The following is a 23080-nucleotide window of genomic DNA, read 5'->3' as shown; positions in this document are numbered from 1 at the left end:
TTGGCTAAAAAGCTGTAAGAACCTCATAGTGAGGAGTATAGGCTCAGAAACAGACTGTGTTTGAACACCAGTTCTACCCTAGTCTGTGTGACTCTGGGCCTGTTACTTACCTCCCTGGGCCATGTGTCAAGTAGAACCAGTAACAGTACCTACCTCTTAAGACTGTTGGGATGATTAAGAGATTTGATAGAGTAAAAAGAGAAAACACTTAATGGGCACACAATAAACCCTAGCTGTAACTATCATTTATCATCACTGCATATTACAATGTATGCATGCTCAGTCGGGTCCGACTCTTTGCGACCCCATGGACTGTACCCAGCCAGGTTTCTCTGCCCAGGGGATTCCCCAGGCAAGAATAGTGGAGTGGGTTGCCATTTCCTCCTCCAGGGGATCTTCCCGACTCAAGGATCAAACTGGTGTCTCTCCCATCTCCTGCAGAGGCAGGGGGATTCTTTACCACTGGTGCCACCTGGGAAGTCCAATCATTGCATATGAAGCATACACAAAGGGTTTTTTAAGCATTTGAATCTTTATTTCAAATAAAATCATTCATAACTTCTACATATTAGACTGATCAAAATGATTTGGCAGTAATTGGGGTGAAAGGGTAAGAATGAGGTCTCTTCAACTCAGCCTCATCTGGCAGCCCTGAAGAATTCCCAGGTATCAGGAATTCTGAAGAGCACTGTACCACATCACTATAACACCGTCAACCTGCACAGGGTTTTTCATTCATGTTTTTATTTGGCTGCGTTGGGCCTTGGTTACAGGATGTGGGATCTTTAGTCGTGGCATGTGGGATCTTTCGTGGAGGTGCGCGGATGCTCCAGCTGTGGTGTGGGCTCAGCAGCTGTGGCATGCAGGCTCCAGGGTACATGGCCTTCATTGCTCTGCGCCATGCAGGATCTTAGTTCCCCAACCAGGAATGAACCTATGTCCCCCTGCACTGCAAGGCAGATTCTTTACCACTGGACCACCAGGGAAGTCCTAACTCCACAGAATTGTATTTGATTTTACAGAACCAAATAGTCCCCCTCCACTATGAAACTTCAAAGAGCAGAGCGCAATTACCATTGGGGTAATTCTATTGCTACCTTAGTTTGAAACCTGCGGCACTGGAGACAGAAATCTTGATTCACCGCTCCTTCAGTGAACCCTGGAGTATAGAATTTTAATTGTATTTCACAGCTGTTATACTAACAGGAGGAGAAAAGAACACTTAAACGGGAGGTAAGTCCAAGTAAAAACCTTCCATGCCAACACAATGGATGGGCAGGAAAAAAGCATTTCAGAAATAAACGTACTGCTGAATACACAGCAGTGTCTACAGACCTGCTTCAGACTGGAGTTATCTACCTGATTTATGCAGGTCGAAGCAGCTTTATGAGAAAGAGAATTACTTGGTGAACTCAGTGTGGGGAAATGTCTGAAGATTAGAAAGCAGGCAACACAATAACCATTCAAAAGGATCTCATTAATTCCAACGACTGGGGGTGGGGAGGAAGAAGGGGAGCCAGTGAGTCTGAAATGGGACAGCCTAAATTAGAGGACGTTTGTAAAGTACAAAGAGGAGCAGGAGCTAGCTGCTAGCAAAATGTTCTGCCAAACCAGTCACACTTGCTTGTATTTCACAGGATGTATCTGCACACAGAGTGATTAAGCCCTCAAAAAGCTTTTTTATACATCAATGGAACATTCCCTTTACCGGCTCACTTTTGCTATTAATCTGTTTAGTGTATCCTTCATAGTCAGTGCAAAGCTCAATCACTCAAGCATTGTGGGCAAGTTCCATCTTATCAGGGCATCAATGTCCTTATTAGCAACATAGCTCTAAAGCTCCTCTCTCATGTCAAAGTCAATTCACTGCACAACACTATGCAGGCTGTCATGGGAGGGATAATAAAATATATAAAGTATATATATAATACTGTCCCTAGCATGGATGAGCTTACAACCTGGCCAGGATAAGATCTATAGCTATGAAAAGTTAAGGGTAAAAGAGTAATACCCCTGAGCTGGCAGAACACGATAGTATAGGACACGCATGAGGTGATAAACGAGTTACATACATAGAACGAGAGAAAGGAGGATTCAGCACAAAGACAGACCCGGATACATGATATTTTTATGAAACACTGAGGAACTAGATAAATTAGAGTAACAAGTCTGGAAACCAGAGGAAGTAAAGGTCACTGGCCTCTTATGTTAACACACAATTCATCCCTAAAACAACACATACTGAATCTGCAACAGGGACTTCCCTGGTGGTCCAGTGGTTAAGAATATGCGTGCCAGTGCAAGGGACATGGGTTCAATTCCTGGTCCAGGAAGATTCAACGTGCTGCAGGGCAACTGAGCCCGCATGCCCTAGAGCCTACGCTCTGCAACAAGAGCAGCCACTGTAATGAGAAGCCCGTGTCTCTACAACTAGAGAGTAGCCCCACTCGCCACAACTAGAGAAAAGCCCACGCAGCAACAGACGACCCAGTGCAGCCAACATTTTAAATAAATAAATAAAAGAAAATCTGAGACAAAAGTGAACAACAGACTTCCAGGGGGTGAGACTCCTGTGCCAAAGACCTAACAACATTCCTAATTTCATGTTTGCTTTGAGTCAGAATGTAAACAAAATATACTCGTTTTTCTGACAGTGAGCTTTTTACTTTTCCATCTTAATGGAATGCATGATCAAGTTTAATACAACTAACTGATGCTGACAATTCTCTGCTAGGGCACAGATAATGATCATATCAAATTTATCAACCCTTGCTTCACCACCAGCATCTCATTTCTATTTTCTTATTTTGCACTCATCCTTATAAAACTAGGAAATGGAGCAAGAAAAATAAGTCACATACTGTAAACAGTCATGCTATTAAAACTGAACTGGCAGGTGTGAAATGCCCACAGGTTCACTGTTTGCTGATGCCTTAAAGCTCAAATTCAATACAAGAAAGACTGTCTTCTTGGCAGAGCTGTTCAGCCCAAGAAGTTTAAAGCAGCAATCTGGCAATGTATCCCAGAGTAGTCAAGAAAAATATTGCTGAGAAAGAGGCATTTGAGTTAGGTCCTCAACAGAATAAAGCCTGGCTAATATAGCTTTCTCTTATTTTGTAAATTATAGAGTTTCTCCACTTTTTACTTCAACAAAAGAAAAGTAACTCTCCCCAGAGTCTTCTGCAGGATTACTGCAAATTAAGTGGATTTATATGACTTATAGTTCATTGGTGAACTTTATAGAGTCTGTGAACACCAAAAATTTAGGTATGAAATTTTGTGTGATGTGCATTTTTCTGACAAGAGTTTACAGCTTCAGATTCTCAAGGGACTACTGGACATTAAAGACTAAAACCTTTTTTTTTTTTTTATCGTGCTAGACATCAAAATTAAAAAGTGTTCCTCTATGAAAGCCCAAGTGAGGGAGATCAAAAGGCATGCTACAGACTGGGAGAAAATACCCAACAAAGGACTAGTATCTAGAATATATTAAGAACGCTCAAACAGTCCAGTTAGAAAATGGACAAAAGACATGGACATTTCACTGAAGAGGATATTTGCATGGCAAATAAGGTCATGGGAAGATGTTCAACATCATTAGCCACTTTAGAAATGCAAATTAAAACCACCATGGATATTAACTGGATTTACTGTGGTGATCAATTCACAATACAATCAGTCTTCTATATCCGCAGATGTGGAACCTGAAGATACAAAGGGCTAACTGCACTATACCATTTCATGCAAGGGACTTGAACATCCACAGATCTGAGTGTCCACCAGCGGGCCTGGAACCAGTCCTCCATGAATACCAAGGGATAAATGTATATACATATAAGGAATGACTGTGTTTTATACCTGAGACAATACTATGTTCTAGGTTAATTAATTCAAAAAGAGAACTTTGGTTCATGTATTGGAATGCTACACAGCTGTCATATCTACTATAGAAAGAAATACTTAATGCCTTGGAAAGATGTTCATTCCAAGTTAAATTTAAAATGAAAGTTATTTAAAACATATAGTATAATCTCATTTTTGGAAATAATATATGTACACAATATGTATACAAAAGACATTAGAAGGCTATAAATGTGAAAAAAAAAACCACACACACACATAATGAAATATCAATATACCATTCAAATGGCTATAACAAAAAACAGTGGCATAACCAAATCTTGGAAAGGATGTAGAGATACTAATCACTTACACATTGCTGGTAAGAATGCAAAATAATATAGCTATTCTGGAAAACAGCTGGGCCAATCTCTTAAAAACTAAATACACGTTGCCACCAGTAATTCCACTAACTGTTATTTTCCCCACCCCCAAAGAAACAGAACTTTATGTTCACACAAAAACCTGTATATTATTGGTAACAGTTTTACCTATAACAGCCAAAAACTAGAATCAGCCCAGATGTCTTCAACAGTTGAACGTTGAAGACAGCACAGTCTGCTGTCTGCGTGCACACTTACGTGTGTACATGCCTAAGTCAGCAATATATACTACTCAGAAATTGAAAGGAACAAACTATTTACACCACAGGGATCCTTAGGAAATTATGCTGATCAATAGGAGCCAATCCCAAAAGGTCACAGACCATAATCCCACACATATAATAACATTTTTAAATGAGAAAAATTAACGGACAACAGATTAGTGGTGGCCAGAGGTGGAATACAGTATTGGGAGGGGTAAGGAGGGAAGGCGGTCATGATTATACAGGGGCGACATGAGGGATCCTAGCAGTTTCAGAACCACTCAGTCTCTTGTCTGTGGCGGTGAATGCATGAACTTACACAGGTGAAAAAAGGGATGCTGAAATTTAAGATCACAGAGACTAGTAAATATAAGTAAAACTGGGAAACCTGAATAAGATGAGTACATTGTATCACAGTCAATATCAATTGATCTTAGTATAGCAGTAGTTAGACGCTCAGTCATGTCCAACTCTTTGTGACCCCACAGACTGCAGCCCTCCAGGCTGCTCTGTCCAAGGGATTTTCCAGGCAAGAATACTGGAGTAGATTACCATTCCCTTCTCCAGAGGATATTCCCGAGTCAGGGATCGAACCCAGGTCTCCTGCATTGCAGGCAGATTCATTACCATTTGAGCTGTAGGGCAATTGAGCTTATTATAGTTTTATAAAATATTACCATTGGGCAGAGAGTATAAAGTTTCTCCACAGTGTTTCCCAGGCACTCAGCAGTAAAGAATCTGCCTGCAATGCAGGAGACATGGGTTCGATCCCTGAGTGAGGAAGATCCCCTGGAGAAGGAAATGACCACCCACTCCAGTATTCTTGCCTGGGAAATCCCATGGACAGAGGAGTCTGGCAGGCTACAGTCCATGGGGTAGCAAAAGAGTTGGACACAACCTAGCAAATAAACAACAACCAACAGTATTTCTTATAACTGAATGCGACTGTACAATTATCTCAATAAAACGGTCAATTTGAAAAGCCATGTTAGAATTTATGTATCCTAATCAATTTTCTCTTTTGCAGTGGCAACCATAGGTGGTCCACTGCCCCTCACCTCTCACCCTCATTTTCCAATGATATTGCTACTGCTTAAAATATTTTTAGGATTCTTTCTCAGCTTGTGACATGTTTTGATTATTCTGTGTGACAGCTTTAAGAATAAATTTCAAATTTTAAAATGTCAAAAGAAATTCAGAACTATGTTAGAGAAGAAACATAAGTGAACAAAGTAGGAAATACTATTTATGGGCAAGAAACAAAGTAACTAAGTCATGAAACTGGCTCTCTTTTGTGGAGTCACAGGCTTAGTTTAAGCTTGTGAGATCCAAGATTAAAAAACCACATACTTCTGATTGAAAATCCCTTCTAGAGGCAATGTGAAGCCAAAAAAGTATCTGAAGTGAGGCAGTAACTTACCTAAGGTCGTCTTGTCACAGGGTTGACCCAAAGACTGCTAAATAGACTACAGAGACAAAATAAAGTAGCTGGGGGAATAGGCACATGGAAAATTCTCCCGGTAACTTAGGGCATGTCTACTGAGATGTCAACAAATCCAACCAGAGGTGGACGGCACCACCTCCCCCATGGCTCTCATCTGCATTTCAGACAGCAAACTGTGGCTTTGCACCACCTCCATCCACCTCCCCATTCCCAACTAGGCTTTATACAGTCTTTGCAGGAACAAAAAGGTACTGTCCACCTACTAACCACAAAAATTAAATTCTTAAACCAGAATAGCTAGACTACTGCACCCAATTCTAAACTATAAGACTAGTGGAACAAATGAGTAAAGCCTGGAGAAATTCTCAAATGATGCTTTCACATTTAGAAATATGACCTTAATGATTAAAAGAGATGAAGCTTAACCTCAGAGAAACAGCTAGTTTCTAAATGTTTCATTTAGTTTAGCACATTTACTCCGAACTTCCTATATATGCTTAGTACTCATAAAAAAAAAAAGTATAAATGTCTTCCTTCAAATGTCTATCAATCTATTTGAAAAGAAAGGGTATACTGATATGAAACAGGCAAATAAGCTAGAGGAACAGATAACTTAACTATATACCAAGAAAAACACAATCATTCGCTTTCTCTATAAATATTGTTAGATAGAATAGGAAAAAGGAGTCCAAAATGGCAGTGGCTAAAAGATAAGGAAGAGAAAAGCCCACAAAAATAGAACAAAGGAAGGTCCGACTGGAGTGAGGACCTCAGGTAGAATAAACAACACTCCCGGCTAACCCAATTTACATAGGGCAGGGGGGGAGCACATAAAAAGAGGAGCCAAAGGGCCAGGGCGCTCTCTCTCTCCCCCCTCCTCCCCACGTGCTGGGGTGATCTTCTCTTCGAGTCTTTGGGTCGACATGCCCTCATGCCTCGAGGATGGATTTTCCTGTTATTATCTAAATAAAATAGAGCTGTAACAGAGCTGTAACACTGATCTGTCTAAGAGCTATAACACGGTCCATTCGAGACCTGAGAGCTGTAACACGGTCTGTCCAAGACCTGAGAGCTGCGACACACCGAGGGCTTTAATGTCCATCACTCCAGATCTTTGTTGTGATGAGACAGAACCAAGGAGCGTACATTCGCCTGACAATACTTATTGAGTGTCTATTATATCCTAGGTATTGGGGATGCAGGGATGAGTTCTTCCTAGAGAAACTGCCAGCCCAGTGAGAAAACGGAAAACAATAAGAATATAAAATGTGTGGGATTCTGCGAATCCAGGGAGATAGAAACGCTCAAATCAGTCAGTAGCTGAGGTATCAGGCATGGTTCCCCAAGGAGATAAGGCCTAAGCTAAGGCTTAAAGAATACATACAACTGCTTTTTACTAGGGGCATGCCTACTTGGAAACGCATTTGGAAATGAGGGCAGAGCGTGTCTGGTTCTTCCGTGACTGAGTTGGTGGGGCAGGGGAAGAGCAGAAGAGGAAAGGGAACTGCTTCTGGCATTCACCATCAGGAACCGTGCATGCTGAGCATCCAATAATACTGGATTGATTCTGCTCAAAGAACTGTCCCACCCAAATGCCAACAGTGACCCTTGTTGAAAATCACTGATGTTCACCAGGTAGGCCGTGAAACGGGAGGACATTTCAAGTAGAAGAAATAGGAGTAACTACATGGAAGCATTCAAGAAAGGGTTATTCATGGAGCTACAAACACCTCCAGGACTACTGAAAGTGTGCCTAGGGTAGTGGGGGAGAGAAAGATGGAAAATGTGTCCAGGCCCCAGTGTTCCATCATACTAAGTAACATGAACTTAAAGCCAGTTAGTGGCTTTAGGCAACAGAGGCAAGCAACCCAAATTGCGTGTTAGAGAAATCACTGAGACGCAGGGCTAAGATGAACTGAAAAGAGAGACCAAAGTCACAGACGTCAACCAAGAGACCATTGCTATTGTTCAGGTAAAAGACAGTGAGAGCCTGATTGAAAGCAACGTTTTAGGGAGGACAAAGAAATGTGAGTGATTAAAGAACAAAATGAAAAGGCCTTGGTGCTTAACTAGATGTAGGGCATAAGGACCATGAGGAATGAATCTACAGTAACTCCTCGGTTCCTAGCTTAGACAATGGGGAAGACGGTGCCACTGACCAAGAAGGGGAAAGTGAAAGGGGAGGCAGATAGATGACTTGGAAAGAAATAAAAATGAGTTCTGGCCATTAAGAGCTTGAGATGTGATGACTGGTGTCCAAGACAGGTCAAAAGCAGGGACGTGGAGTTCAAGAAAGAGGTCTGGGCTGGAGAGAAAGATTTTGATAGTACAGTAACAGTAATTAAAGTCATTTGGGAGTAAATGAGAAGGAGTAAGGGACTGAATACAAAAAAATTCAAAAAGGGCTTAGAACAGAAACTTAGAGAACTCCAAGAGAAAGGTAGAGGAAGCAGAGCTCACAAAAGGCACTGAGGAACAGAGAAATAGGGCTGACATTTACGGAGCACTATTTATTGTATTAGACAATTTTCATCCAGTCCTCACAAACATATAGAATACCTTCTGCTATTGTCCTCATTTTACAGATGGGAAAAGTAAGGCATAGAGAGGTTAAATACTTTGCTCAAAGGCACACAACAACTAAATGGTAGAATGGAAATTTAAAACCAAGCAATCTTATTCCACATTCCACACTCCCAACCATCTATTACCATGTTAGAAATTTAGAAGGGGACTGCTGCTGCTGCTAAGTCGCTTCTCACGTGTCCAACTCTGTGTGACCCCATAGACGACAGCCCACCAGGCTCCCCCGTCCCTGGGATTCTCTAGGCAAGAACACTGAAGTGGGTTGCCATTTCTTTCTCCAATGCATGAAAGTGAAAAGTGAGAGTGAAGTCGCTCAGTCATGCCAGACTCTTAGCAACCCCATGGACTGCAGCCCACCAGGCTCCTCTGTCCATGTTAGAAATTTAGAAGAGGACAAATGTGACAAAATCCAAGAGAAATGAACAAAGGAGCAAAAGCTGTGAAGCAAAGCAAGATAAGAACTGAGAAGGAACACTGAAGCCGAGATTGGAGAGGTCGCTGGTCTGCCTGGCCACACCCATGCTGGAAGGAGCAGCCTAATGTGAGCAGCGCAGCGAGGAGTGGAGAAAGTAACACTAAACAGCAAATGCTTTAAGAGTTTAGGAAAATGAGAGCTTTGCAGTTGAAGTTGTTAGAAAAGACTCTGCCTGGTGTGTCTCTCAAGCTGTGTCTCAGAAAGGAGGAACAGGCAGAACTGGTGTTCAAATGTTTTCAAAAGCCAAGTCCAAAACCATTTTGTTACTGTGACTAACATCCAGCTATACCCCTGGGCTCCTGTGATCTGAACAAACGTGACCCACCTATGATAAGAATAATAACTACTGCATATGCGCTAGTTTCTTTTCTATGATGGCCGTCTGCAGCGGCTTCTGAGGATTCTTATGTACTTCCTTTTTTTCCCCCTCTGAGATGTCGCGGTAACTTTATGGTCCCACCCCAAACCAAGATGCAATTGAACTATCTTTAGTAACTCTCCTTCCAATGACATATTAGACAAAGTCTTGTAGCAACTTCCTGCTGACCCCTGGTCCCTTTGATTTCTGTCTTGGAGGTTCTCTCACCCATGACCTTTGTTGGTCATAATAAGACTTGCGGAATGGAAAGTATAATGTTTTTTGGTTTGGGGATTTTTAAAACTTATGATTATTCTGATATAGTATACTTTTTGTACATTTACTTCCTCTGGCCGGGCCATGTGGCTGGCGGGATGTTAGTTCCCTGACCAGGTATCCAACCCCATGCCCTTGGCTGTGACAATGCAAGCGTTCTAATCAGTGAACCACCGGGGAATCGCTGCAGCACTTAGACTTTAAAGGGCAGCAGTTTCGCTTCTAGGCAACATGTGTTCAAGGCCTGTCCCTGCAGTTCCCTAACTTGGGTAGTTTAATCTCAGCCTCAGTTTCATTTGTAGAATGGAGAAAAGAGGAATGTCATTGTAATAACTTGTTGAGAGGATGGAATTAACTCACACAGATTGCCTGGCACCATAGTTGGACGACCGATCTGCACGTCAGGACCACTACGGACCTCCACCAGAGTTTCCTCTGGCTTCACCCTGCCCAGGCAGAGTTCACCATCTTTCCAGTTCTAACGTGTGTGTTCATACATAGGAAAATCTGAAAACAGAGCCAGGCGGGCAGAGCAGGACTCCAAGAGAGGAATCAGCTTTTGGCCATTAACGGGGTCTCTTGCACCAGCCTCTCTCATGCGAGTGCCGCGAGCCCCATCGACATCTCAGGGAGTCAGCTTGTCCTCACTGTGCAGCGGGTAGAGGACGAGGGGCCTGTGGGACCACCATCCCCGGGTGAGCTTCAGGCACTGTGACCCGTGTCTCCAGAGTCCCAAGCCCCCAGGAGCTCCAGTTCCCCACCTCTCCAGCCCGGGCGCCTCCTCTCGCCCCTTGAAAGTGAGGCTTACTAAGGAGAGACAGACAGTGATGCTGACGGCCCAGCCACCCAGGAAAAGCCCCGCCGACCACGCTGCTGAGGCCCCACAAGGCCCACCCCTCCAGGAGCTCCACCAGATGAGGTCTACCTGTCTGACAGCCCTGCAAAGCCAGCACCTGCTGTCCTTGGCCCTCGCAGCCAGGGTGACAGTCATGTGAGCTCCCCATCTTGGGAGGATGGGACAACTCTTCAGCCACCCCCTGACGAGGCCCTGCTGTTGCCCCATGGCCCCCTCCGGCCTGGCCCTCATCTCCCCTCTATGGTGGGGCCTGTTACCCACCCAGTGGCAGAAGATCTTACTGCCACCTATACCCAGAAGGCCAAACAAGCCAAGCTACAAAGGACGAGAGCCTCCGAGAGGAGTGTGAAGGAGGCCAAGACCAAATGCTGGACGATTGCATCCCTGCTCTCCACAGCCCCCAACCCCCACTCCAAGGGGGTACTGATGTTTAAGAAACATTGGCAGAGAGCCAAGAAGTACCCCCTGGTGAGCTTTGGGGCTGCCGCCGGGACCAGCGCTAAGGAGGACGGCTTGCCTCCAACCAGTGAGTCCCAGCTGGACGAAGAGGCTTTCTCCGACGCCCGTAGCCTCACCAACCAGTCCGACTGGGACAGCCCCTACCTGGACATGGAGCTAGCCAAGCCGATCTCAGGCACAGCAGAGGGCCGGGGGCTGGGAGGGCAGCCGAGTGAGGCCTCCGGGCGAGGGCCCAACTCTTTGAACAGCAGCGCCAGCGCGCTGCTCCCATCACCCAGCAGCTGGCCCAGGAAGGTCCAGCGGCCACGCTCAATGGGCAGGGCCTACAGTCTCCACCTCGGCCACAAAGCGCTCCGCCAGAGGTGGCTCTGCTCCCATCCAGCCCCTGTAGCCAGCCCCCAGACCTTTCCTCCCTGGCTGTGGGACCTCTACCTCAGCTCAAAGCATCTTTTAACCGTTCAGCTAGGCCCTTTACTCCCGGTTTACAAGGGCAGCGGTCCGGTACCACCTCGGTTATTTTCCGGCCCCTAGTTCCCAAGAGGGCAAATGAGAGCCTGGGAGGCCTCAGCGCCGCCCCACCGCCTTTCCTGTCTCCTCCGCAGGGTACCTTTTCCTGTGGTGCCCAGCTTCACTTCAGGGGTTCCCAGCCACGTGCCAGTCCCCGCTTCCCCCAGCACCCCACGCCCCTCAGGCCCCGTGACGGCCACCAGCTCCCTCTACATCTGAGCCCCTAATCGTCCTGTTACACCAGGCGGAGGCCCAGAGCCCCCCAACCCCACTAGCGGAGCTGCCATGACTTCCACCGCTTCTATCTTCGGGTCGTCGCCTCTGCGACCTGCTGCGCACCCAGAAGCGCCTACCCCTAGCTCCACGGCCCCTGAGCCCCTCAGCGCCCAGGAGCAACCCATCTCCATGCCAGCTGCTCGCACAGGCATCCTCCAGGAGGCCCGGCGTTGGGGAACCCGAAAGCAGATGTTCCGGTCGGGAAATGAAGAGACGAAGAACTCGCCCAACCCCGAGCTGCTATCATTGGTGCAAAACCTGGATGAAAAACCCTGGGCTGAGGGCGCAGAATCTGGTCCAGAAGAGGACGCTATGAGCCTCGGGGCTGAAGTCTGCAACTTCATGCAGCCACCAGGGGGCAGGAGTTACAAGACATTGCCTCACGTGACAGCTAAAACCCCGCCTCCAATGGCTCCCAAGACCCCACCCCCTACGACTCCTAAGACTCCACCCCCAGTGGCTCCTAAGCCCCCTTCTCGAGCGTTGTTCTTCGATGGGTTAGTGAACCGGGCGGCCCCTTCTGCTGGAATCCCTGAAACACCAAGGCTTCAGGGGGTGGAGGGAAGCTGTTTGCCAAACGTCAGAGCCGAGCGGACAGGTATATGGTGGAAGCTCCACCTGGTCCTGGCATTGGCCCTCGGCCCAGAAGCCCTTCTCCTACCCCCTCACTGCCCTCTTTCTGGAAATATTCACCCAATATACGTGCTCCACCTCCTATTGCTTACAACCCACTGCTCTCACCATTTTCCCCTCAAGCTGCCCGAACTCTTCCTAATAAGACCCAATCCCAAGGGCCTCGGGAGCCCCTAAGCAGGGCATCTAGGCTCTGGATTTCATGCGGCACCAGCCCTACTGACTTAAAACTGCCATGTTCTGTTTTGATGAGGTTCCCCCGACTCCTGGACCCACCTCCTCAGGGCCTCCCAAAACTGCCAGAGTCCAGGAGATCCGCCGATTTTCAACTCCAGCGCCCCAGCCCACTGCGGAACCCCTGGCCCCCACTGTGCTTGCCCCCAGAGCAGCCACTACATTGGATGAGCCCATCTGGAGGACAGAGCTGGCCTCAGCCCCTGTCCTTAGCCCAACCCCTCCTCCAGAATCTCCCAGGGGTCATGGGACCTCCCTCAGCTCCTGTGGCTTCCAAGTAGCCAGGCCCCGGTTCTCAGCTACCAGAACAGGATGGCAGACTCATGTGTGGAGGCCTGGGGTGGGCCACCACTGAACAGGGCACAGCTCCCAGGCTCAAGGGGAGGTGGAACATCCAATTCCTAAAATTGCTTCTCCTTCCCAACGCTCTCCCTACCCCGCCCCCCCCCCGCCCCGCCCTGCCCCCAAGCAGGCTGAATTCCCCTGCCAGAGATAGTTTTGGAGTTGGTGTCCTGTTCCCCATCTTCCTCCTGGCTCCCAACCTCCCTGCTGCCTTCCAGCCTACTCTCTGCTTTGGTGTCTCTGCTTCTCTTTGTAGTTCCTTGCCTGGATCTGTCTTTAGGTCTCTTCACCGACACTCCTCTGTGGGTCCCTGTTTCTCTACCTTTGTGCCTTTTTCTCTGGGCCTTGTTTTAACATTCAATGAGAAACACACTGGGAAGTTACTACTAAGACCTCAGGCAAGAATCTCATCACCAGACAGGCAGCAAAGGGACTGAACTGACCCCTATTTGCATTAAGTCGCTCACTGCAACTCACTCTTCTTTCCCAGCTTGGCTGGTATGTTCGTTCCTAGGCATGTGTATATCTGTGAATGTGTGTGTATGTGCAAGTGTGTGCATGAACACAGATGTGCTCTCCCGTCTGAGGCGAGGAGGAGAGGTCTAAATAAAGACCCAGTCTGGGTCTCACCTTTGCCCTGATTAAGAAAAAAAAAAGAACTACAAATTTCACATATACAATTAGGATGTAAAATCAGCAGTGGGGATTCAAGATTAAAACAGAAAAGAACTTTCCTACAGATTAAATATTAAAACAGTCCAATGAGTTACCAAAAAAAATCTTCAACTAACAAATTAAATACATTGTCCTGAATATTATTAAAGGCAAAGAGAAATATAAGATCCCACCCTCAAGACATTTACAGAGAGACAATTTCAAACACATGAGTTCAGCAGCAATTTAAGAGCTTAAACAATAATTCAATAATAATACATAACTGTGGGCTTCCCTGGTAGTTCAGTGGTTAAAAAATAAAAAATCCACCTGCCAATGCGGATTCGATTGGACCAGAGACACAGGTTCAATCCCTGGTCCAGGAAGATCCCACATGCCATAGAGCAACTAAGCACATGGGCCACAACTACTGAGCCCACACACCCCAGAGCCCAAGTTCTTCAACAAGAGAAGCCACCACAATGAGCAGCCTGTGCTCAGCAACTAGAGTGTAGCCCCTGCTCACTGCAACTAGAGAAAGCACTCAGAGCAATGAAGAATCAGCACAGAGCCAAAAATACATAATTTTTAATAGTAATAGTACACAATTGTGTAGAGCTCATGAGGGACTGCAGTGAGGTCAGGGAGAATGAGGACTCAGAAGGGGCCATGGTCTTTGGAAATTACAAGGTTATGGGGAATCTCTTCTACTGCAGTGAAGGGGCTTTTGTTAGATATTCTGGTCTTTTCATGTTGGTGGGGACCTGTGCATACTTACAAGGAAAAGGGACAGAGGAGAATGTTGGAAGTGCTGACGAGAATAGACCTTAGCGGTTGGCACCCAGTGACCAAGGATGTTAAATGTCCCAAAACGGGAACAGTCCTGCATCCTGAAGAACTGTGCCATGTTCTTCTTAGAAATCTGGACAGATTTCCATTCTGCTCCTGATGGCTCGGATGTGCCTTTTCTTCAAAAGGGAGCCTAGCCAACTTCAAGTCTCCTTCAGAAAGGGCCTTCCTCATGGGAGAGTTCCTACATTCTAGAAAGTCATACCAGTTAACTACCTAATACTATCCTTGATACAGTCCCCCAGGACATCAGCATATAATTTCTTTTCAGATCTACCATTAAAATTCCTAATATTTTCATTTAAATTATCATTTAATTACCCAGCTCATAAATTATATATTAATGTTGATTTTCCGTTAAATTAAAACAGAGGGATACGCTCGTGTGCGGTGGCGGAGCCGGCATCCGCTGCAGAGGGAGACTCTGGCACAATGTCTCACACCATCTTGCTGGTATAGCCTACCAAGAGGCCAGAAGGCAGAACTTACGCTGACTATGAATCTGTGAATAAGGGTATGGAAGGTGTTTGTAAAATGTATGAAGAACATCTGAAGAGAATGAATCCCAACAGCCCCTCTATCACATTTGATATCAGTCAGTTGTTTGATTTTACTGATGACCTGGCAGACCTCAGCTGCCTTGTTTACCGAGCTGATACCCAGACATAACAGCCTTACAACAAAGATTGGATTAAAGAGATCTACGTCCTTCGTAGACAGGCCCAACAGGCTGGGAAACAGTTGAGTTTGGAAGCATTAGGGGGACAGGGGTGGGCTTGGAACACAGGTGTGTGCAGTGTGCTATAGTGGAAGTTTTGTTTTACAGTTATCCTGTTTCCATTTTGGTATACCCTAGCCAGAACTGAGAACATGATGATTGAAGCTCGCATGATTCGCGATTAACGGCTCTGCGTAATCAGGACTTGCAACACCCTGATTGCTCCTAGCTGATTCTTCCTGACGATCCGTGATTATTAATGTACTTTACGATTAGACTGAGTTTTTGTTGCTGTCTCCTTAGTTGTATTTGAAGTAGGGTCAGACACGACTGAGCAACTTCACTTTCACTTTTCACTTTCATGTATTGGAGAAGGAAATGGCAACCCACTCCAGTGCTCTTATCTGGAGAATCCCAGGGACGGGGGAGCCTGTTGGGCTGCTGTCTATGGGGTCGCACAGAGTCGGACACGACTGAAGCGACTTAGCAGCAGCAGCAGCCAGAATTGAATGTATTAGATAAAATGTGATAATCTTGTTCAATCTGAAAACCCCTTTGCCCCCTCCCTCCCTTTTTTTTTACTTAAACATTTTTATGATGATTTAAATGGAAGTTGTTTTTTGTCAGTTAATACTGGTTCCAGTCTCTCAAACTGTTCATACCTGCTTTATAACATCCACTGTACTAATCCTCCTTCAAATTGGGGTGGGGAGTGGTGGCGCAGTTTAGTTACGTCCTCAAGATAAAGCCTTGGTGAAAAACAAATGTTCTTTAGCTATTAAAAAAAAAATGAAAACAGAATACTAGTTACTTCGATTTTTCAAAAACGTGGTGAAAAGAATTTAATACCCAAATATGCATATCTTCTATTGGAGTGAATGGTTCTATTTCATGGCATATAAGTTTGTTGATAGTCCTCACCAAGGGAGACCACAAAACAAGGCTCTGTCTTTCTGTCAACCTGAACTTGAACAAGCGGGCGGCTCTCAGGATTGGATGTGCTCCAAAACCTGCAGTGCCTGCTGTGAGGCAGGTGGAACTTGGCCCCTTCCCTCTGACTATTTACTCAAGTCCTCAGGAAAATTAGAAGTCCCCTTTTCAGATCAAGTTTTCTATGGCTCTCACATAACAATGTGTTCCCTAAAGCAACACTGAGCCCATTATTCTGAAAAATGCACTATTAGAAAGGAACTAGGAACTAAACGCTACACTCTGCAGAACCTGAAGCAAAGAAGTAAACAGCACATCAAGGCAGATCTTCACATGCCATGGACTGAACCACACTCTACCTACTCTAGAGGTGGAAAGCGTTTGCATCAACAGAATACACAGGTGTGATGAGTGCAGGCCTGAGTGTGTGTGTTTCCCCCGCAAACTTGTATGCTGAAAACTTTACCCCAAAGATGATGGGGTTAGGAGATGGGGCCTTTAAGAGGTTCTTAGGTCGTGAGCATGGAGGCCCCATGAATGGAATGAGTGCCCATTCCCTAGCCCCTCCTGACGGGTGAGGACACAATGAGAAGTCTGTGATCCAGAAGAGGGCCCTCACCCAACCATGCTAGCACCTGAGCTTGGACCTCTAGCCTCAGAACTGTAAGAAATAAATCTGTTTAATAATATCAAGGCCAAATACATGGTCAGGCTTAATCACTGTTCCTCATCATCTTTGGACTTCTCATAAGGCAACTAAATTTAGTTTATCTTAACCCCACTCCCAGCATATACACACATACACATTTACCTTTCATCTCCTAGTGCTTTACATTCCTATCTTCCACTAGGTGAAAGCTAACTAATGGAGTGATATAATCCAGGTTAATATGGTAATGATGGTCGTGGATATAAAGCCTTGATCTTCCCTACCAACAAATCATGCCTTGATTAAGAAACACTGACTCAAAGACACAAATAGAGGAAGAAAGGCAGGGCCCACAGTTTGGAGCAAGCAGGTCTATTAGCCAAATCACAGAAAATATGCCATCCCCTGATTCAGTGCGTGTGCATGTGCCCGTGTATATTACAGATCTGTCTAGCTGTGTGCCTATAAATTTATATTACATATTTGTGGGGAAAACCTCATTTTAGATGAGAGCTGACAAAGCATTTAGTAAAGCACCGATACCATACAAAATATCCCAGGTGTGGAAGGTACCCAGTAAACTTAATCACAGCAAATGAGTGATTTATTGAAGGACAGTCTATAATATCAGCTCCAGACCACATCCATTGCCCATCTCTGAAATGAGCTCATGCCAAGTTATGCTCTACCAATTCATTTCCCTTTTCTAACTACATTAAACTATTGGAAAGAATGACTATGGTTCTTTCCTTTTATTACCGCAAACTTAAGATATCACGTCATTCTGAACAAAGACTTCATTCCCTATTTTGAAACCAACATTTCATAACATCAGCTGGTCACATATCAGGACTTCAGAGCTCTATCTTTCTGGTTCTGCCTCCAATTCCCTCATCCATCTCTCCTCCTGTATTCTGGGTCCCATTTGTTCCCAAAAGCCAAGGGACTTTTCACCCACAGTAGTTCAGGGTCCTTGCCCTTGGAAACTCCTGCCCTACAGTAGGAAGCATACAATGAAACAGCCAATCTCATGTAATTAACATTAGAGCAAAGATGAACTGATTGCTAGCAGAGAACAAAAGAAAGGCACCAATCCTGCCAGAAATGGGCTGGGTACCTTTGTAAGATCAGTTGACAAGCACTTGTTCATTTAAGTGTTTAAGAAAACAGACTTCCTTTCTGCCAATATGATAAGTTCAATAACCTGAGAACTCTACTGCTCAAAGCATTTGTTTTTTGTTCAGTTGCTCAGTTGTGTCCGACTCTTTGCAACCCCATGGACTGCAGCACACCAGGCCTCCCAGTCCTTCACCATCTCTGGGAATTTGCTCAAACTCATACCCATTGAGTTGGTGATGCCATCCAATGATCTCATCCTCTGTCGTCCCCTTCTCCTCCTGTTCTCAATCTTTCCCAGCATCAGGGTCTTTTCCAATGAGTCAGCTCTTTGCATCGGGGGGGCCAAAGTATTGGAACTTCAGCTTCAGCATCAGTCCTTCCAATGAATAATCAGAGTTGATTTCCTTTAGCATTGACTGGTTTGATCTCCTTGAAGTCCAAGGGGATCTCAAGAGTCTTCTCCAGCATCACAGTTTGAAAGCATCAATTATTCAGCCCCAGCCTTCTTTACGACCAAGATAATCACAATGGTGTGATCATTCACCTAGAGCCAGACATCCTGGAATGTGAAGTCAAGTGGGCCTTAGAAAGCATCACTACGAACAAAGCTAGTGGAGGTGATGGAATTCCAGCTAAGCTATTTCAAATCCTAAAAGATGATGCCATAAAAGTGCTGCACTCAATATGCCAGCAAATTTGGAAAACTCAGCAGTGGCCACAGGACTGCAAAAGGTCAGTTTTCATTCCAATTCCAAAGAGAGGCAATGCCAAAGAATGCTCAAACTACCGCACAATTGCACTCATCTCACATGCTAGGAAAGTAACGCTCAAAATTCTCCAAGCCAGGCTTCAGCAATACGTGAACCATAAACTTCCAGATGTTCAAGCTGGTTTTAGAAAAGGCAGAGGAACCAGAGATCAAATTGCCAACATCAGCTGGATCATCAAAAAAGCAAGAGAGTTCCAGAAAAACATCTATTTCTGCTTTATTGACTATGCCAAAGCTTTTGACTGTGTGGATCACAATAAACTATGGAAAATTCTGAAAGAGATGGGAATACCAGACCACCTAACCTGCCTCTTGAGAAACCTGTATGCAGGTCAGGAAGTAACAGTTAGAACTGAACATGGAACAACAGACTGGTTCCAAATAGGAAAAGGAGTACATCAAGGCTGTATATTGTCACCCTGCTTATTTAACTTATATGCAGAGTACATCATGAGAAACGCTGGGCTGGAAGAAGCACAAGCTGGAATCAAGATTGCCGGGAGAAATATCAATAACCTCAGATATGCAGATGACACCACCCTTATGGCAGGAAATGATGAGGAACTGAAAAGCCTCTTGATGAAAGAGGAGAGTGAAAAAGTTGGGTTAAAGCTCAACATTCAGAAAACGAAGAACATGGCATCTGGTCCTATCATTTCATGGGAAATAGATGGGGAAACAGTGGAAACAGTGTCAAACTTTATTTTGGGGGGGCTCCAAAATCACTGCAGATGGTGATTGCAGCCATGAAATTAAAAGATGCTTACTCCTTGGAAGGAAGCTTATGACCAACCTAGATAGCATATTGAAAAGCAGAGACATTACTTTGCCAACAAAGGTCCATCTAGTCAAGGCTATGGTTTTTCCAGTGGTCATATATGGATGTGAAAGTTGGACGGAGAGAAAGCTGAGCACTGAAGAACTGATGCTTTTGAACTGTGGTGTTGAGAAGACTCTTGAGAGTCCCTTGGACTGCAAGGAGATCCAACCAGTCCATTCTAAAGGAGATCAGTCCTGGGTGTTCTTTGGAAGGACTGATGCTAAAGCTGAAACTCCAGTACTTTGGCCACCTCATATGAAGAGTTGACTCATTGGAAAAGACTCTGATGCTGGGAGGGATTGGGGCAGGAGGAGAAGGGGACAACAGAGGATGAGATCATCGGATAGCATCAGTAACTTGATGGACACGTGTTGAGCAAGCTCCAGGAGTTGGTGATGGACAGGGAAGCCAGGCATGCTGCAGTACTTGGGGCTGCAAAGAATCAGACACAACTGAGTAACTGAACTGAACTGAACTGAAAAATATAGAGATGACATAGCAAGAATCTTTGCCCTGAAGAGTTTGACTGGTCTCAGGTCTGAAGATTGAGTTTAAATGGCCTTTGAATGTAATCAGTAAACTAGAATTTGAATCTTAAGGGGTTATACAGAACATATAGTATAGCAGAAAGCTAGAGGAGAAAGACGAAAGATGAAACATGATGAAAAGGTTCAACATACTTTTTATAGTAATTTCAGACTGAGATAAAAGAGAATATTTGAAGAGATGATTTTGAAGAACTCTTATTACTAGGGTAGTACCAACACTCATTAGGTACTCAGTAAACTGCAGGGTCCTCCCTCCCTCATATGCCCAATGACTGCCCCCATACAATCTAACAATTATCTCAGCACTTGTCGCTAACTGTTTCATGTGCTTATTCCCCAGCTAAATTATTCTCTTGCATCCTCTGCTGTGTTCCATTGTTGTTACCATTGTTTGGTCGCTAAATCATGTCCACCTCTTTTGTGACCCCCCAAACTGTAGCCCACAAGACTCCTCTGTCCATGGGATTCTCCAGGCAAGAATAGTGGGGTGCATTGCCATTTTCTACTCCAGGGGATCTTTCCAACCCAGGGATCGGACCCACATCTCCTACATTGGCAGGTGGATTCTTTACCACTAAGCCACCTGGGAAGTATTTTTTCCTATAAATAAATGTATCCCTAATGTAAAATTCCCTTATAGATCAGTTGGTAAAGAATCCACCTGCAATGCCGGAGATCCCGGTTTGATTCCTGGGTTGGGAAGATCCGCTGGAGAAGGGATAGGCTACCCATTCCAGTATTCTTAGACTTCCCTTGTGGCTCAGCTGGTAAAGAATCTGCCTGCAATGCAAGCGACCTGGGTTCAATCCCTGGGTTGGGAAGATCCCCTGGAGAAAGGAAAGGCTACCAACTCCATCAATTCTGGTCTGGAGAATTCCACAGACTGTATAGTCCGTGGGGTCCCAAAGAGTTGGACATGACTGAGTGACTTTCACTAATGTAAAATTTGGCTGACCACGAGAGTTACAAATTTTACAAAAATATTTTTAGCTTCTTTCTGAAGGATTAGTTCAGTAAAATCCATACCCTTTCAAAAACAGGAGGAAAAGATGCATTATAATTTTAAAAGAGTATTACACTTAAATATATTGTCTTTTAATGATTGGAGTTCATATACATAAAAGTTCCTGAACTAAATCAGGCTACATATTTCATTACATTCAATTATGGATGGGCTCACATGCCCATAAAACATCCACCATCTGTGTTCTGTAACACTGACATTCACACATAAGTCCTACAGACGAAAGGACTCTTTACGTGTATTTAATGATGTCACATTATTCAATTTATTTATGCTTTTTAAAAAGCTTCATATACCTAGACATTTGTAGGTTGCTTTAAAAGAAAAACAACTTTGTAATCAGATTTCTGCAACTTGACTTCTCATATAAATGTTTCCCTCAGTACAGATTCACAGAGAATTTTTATTAAAAAGCTTTCACGTATTTCAAATATTTTTTAAAGGTTCTATACTTCATATCACTAATCTGACATTCACCAAAATATCACTTCTGGATAAAGCCTTCCACATATGTTGCAGACTTCGTGATCATTGCCCTTCAGGGTGTGCTCATGTGAGTCCAACTGCTATTTAAAAAGTTTCTGAATGCTCAGGATACTGAGAGGAATCTCTGATTTATGATGGTTACCCTGACAGAAATTTCCTGATGCTCATTTTACTTACAGGATTTCTCCCATGTGGTTTCTGTCATACAACAAAGTATGACTCCTGAAAGAGAGGCTTAATTTGTAATGTTTCTATCACCTATGTTGTCTGATATTTAGTAAAAGTCTGATATATAGTAAAAATTTCATGCAACCAAAACAAATTTTTTTAAAAAAAAGAATCTCCAAGAAACCCACCAGTAGAGTTATACCAATTACCATTAAGTATTGAGAAAATTTCCAAACCTGCCTCAACCATCACATGTGCTGAATCAATCACAGAAGCCTCACCACCTCCCAGAAGAGATAGAAGACCGAGAGACGCACCACCAACTACAAGAACTACACCCCTTCCTAGACTCACTGCATCACCCACAACTAAATATTTACAGACTCCTGTATCCTCTTAACCTTCTATCCCCTGGGGCAGTGAGAAAAAAAATACTGAAAACTGCTTACGGCTTCTGCAGGAAAAGGAAAGTGAAGTCGCTCATTCGTGTCTAACTTTCTGACCCCATGGACTGTAGCCTACCAGGCTCCTCCATCCATGGGATTTTCCAGGCAAGAATACTGGAGTGGGTTGCCATTTCTTTCTCCAGGGCATCTTCCTGACCCAGGGATCGAACCCGAGTCTCCCACATTGCAGGCAGACGCTTTACCGCCTGAGCCACCAGGGAAGCCCAAGTCTTCTGCCTCCTCCCAAAACTTTACTTTCTCTGCCGACAGAAGGCTAGAGCTTCCTAAGAAGGATATCTTTATAACTACATTTAAGAGCCTGTGAACAAGTCGTGTATTTTTACTGCACAAAACTTGTAGTAAAATCATACACATGCACTTAAGTGGGGCAGAGAAAAACGGAAGGCCTGATCACATAAGACTTCACACGTAAAGTCACACGTGGGCTTTGGTTTCTCAGAGTGTGAAAGGATTCATTTGAGGATTCCATGCTCAGGAATGACATGATCTGACATACACACTAAAAGTATCATTCTAACTACTATTGTGCAGGTCAACAAAGGGACCAAGAGCAGGGCAGGAGACTTTTTTGGAGGCCATTGCAATAATCCAGGCAAGAGATGATGAGGGGCAAGAACAGGGAGGTGGCAAGGGAGGCAATGAGCAGTCCCTAGATTCTGAACACATTCTGAAGATAAAGCCAAGAGGATTTCCTGGCAAGTTGGAAGTGAGATATAAGATAAAGAAGGTGTCTCCCAAGTTGGAAGAATGAGCTAAGGATGCACTTGCCATTAACAGAGATGGGGAGTGTTGTAAATAGTGCAGGTGTGGGAAAGGAAATCAGGAATACATTTTATACATAAGTGTGAGATGCCCACATGTGCAGAGCTGTCACACAGACACTGAGACACACAGAATGCAGTTTATTCTGCCCACCAAGTCCTTTTCCTGATTTACGCTCATCAAAG

General features: G+C 44.6%; 1 protein-coding gene, 1 non-coding gene and 1 pseudogene across 4 annotated transcripts in view; 2 read left to right on the top strand and 1 right to left on the bottom strand.

Annotated features, from left to right (window-relative positions):
• Positions 1 to 23080, bottom strand: part of ARHGEF28 (Rho guanine nucleotide exchange factor 28) — a 340651-nt gene that overhangs the window by 283665 nt on the left and 33906 nt on the right. The window lies entirely within an intron of this gene.
• LOC120879401 lies at positions 9426 to 13051 on the top strand (annotated as a pseudogene).
• Positions 15270 to 15387, top strand: LOC120879746. The gene has a single exon (XR_005724889.1). It is a non-coding gene; the product is annotated as a U8 small nucleolar RNA (small nucleolar RNA).

This window comes from Oryx dammah, unplaced genomic scaffold (genome assembly GCF_014754425.2).
Source record: "Oryx dammah isolate SB20612 unplaced genomic scaffold, SCBI_Odam_1.1 HiC_scaffold_20, whole genome shotgun sequence".
NCBI lineage: Eukaryota > Metazoa > Chordata > Mammalia > Artiodactyla > Bovidae > Oryx > Oryx dammah.
The sequence above is the reverse complement of the archived record's forward strand: the minus strand, read 5'-3'. Positions and strand labels throughout refer to the sequence as shown.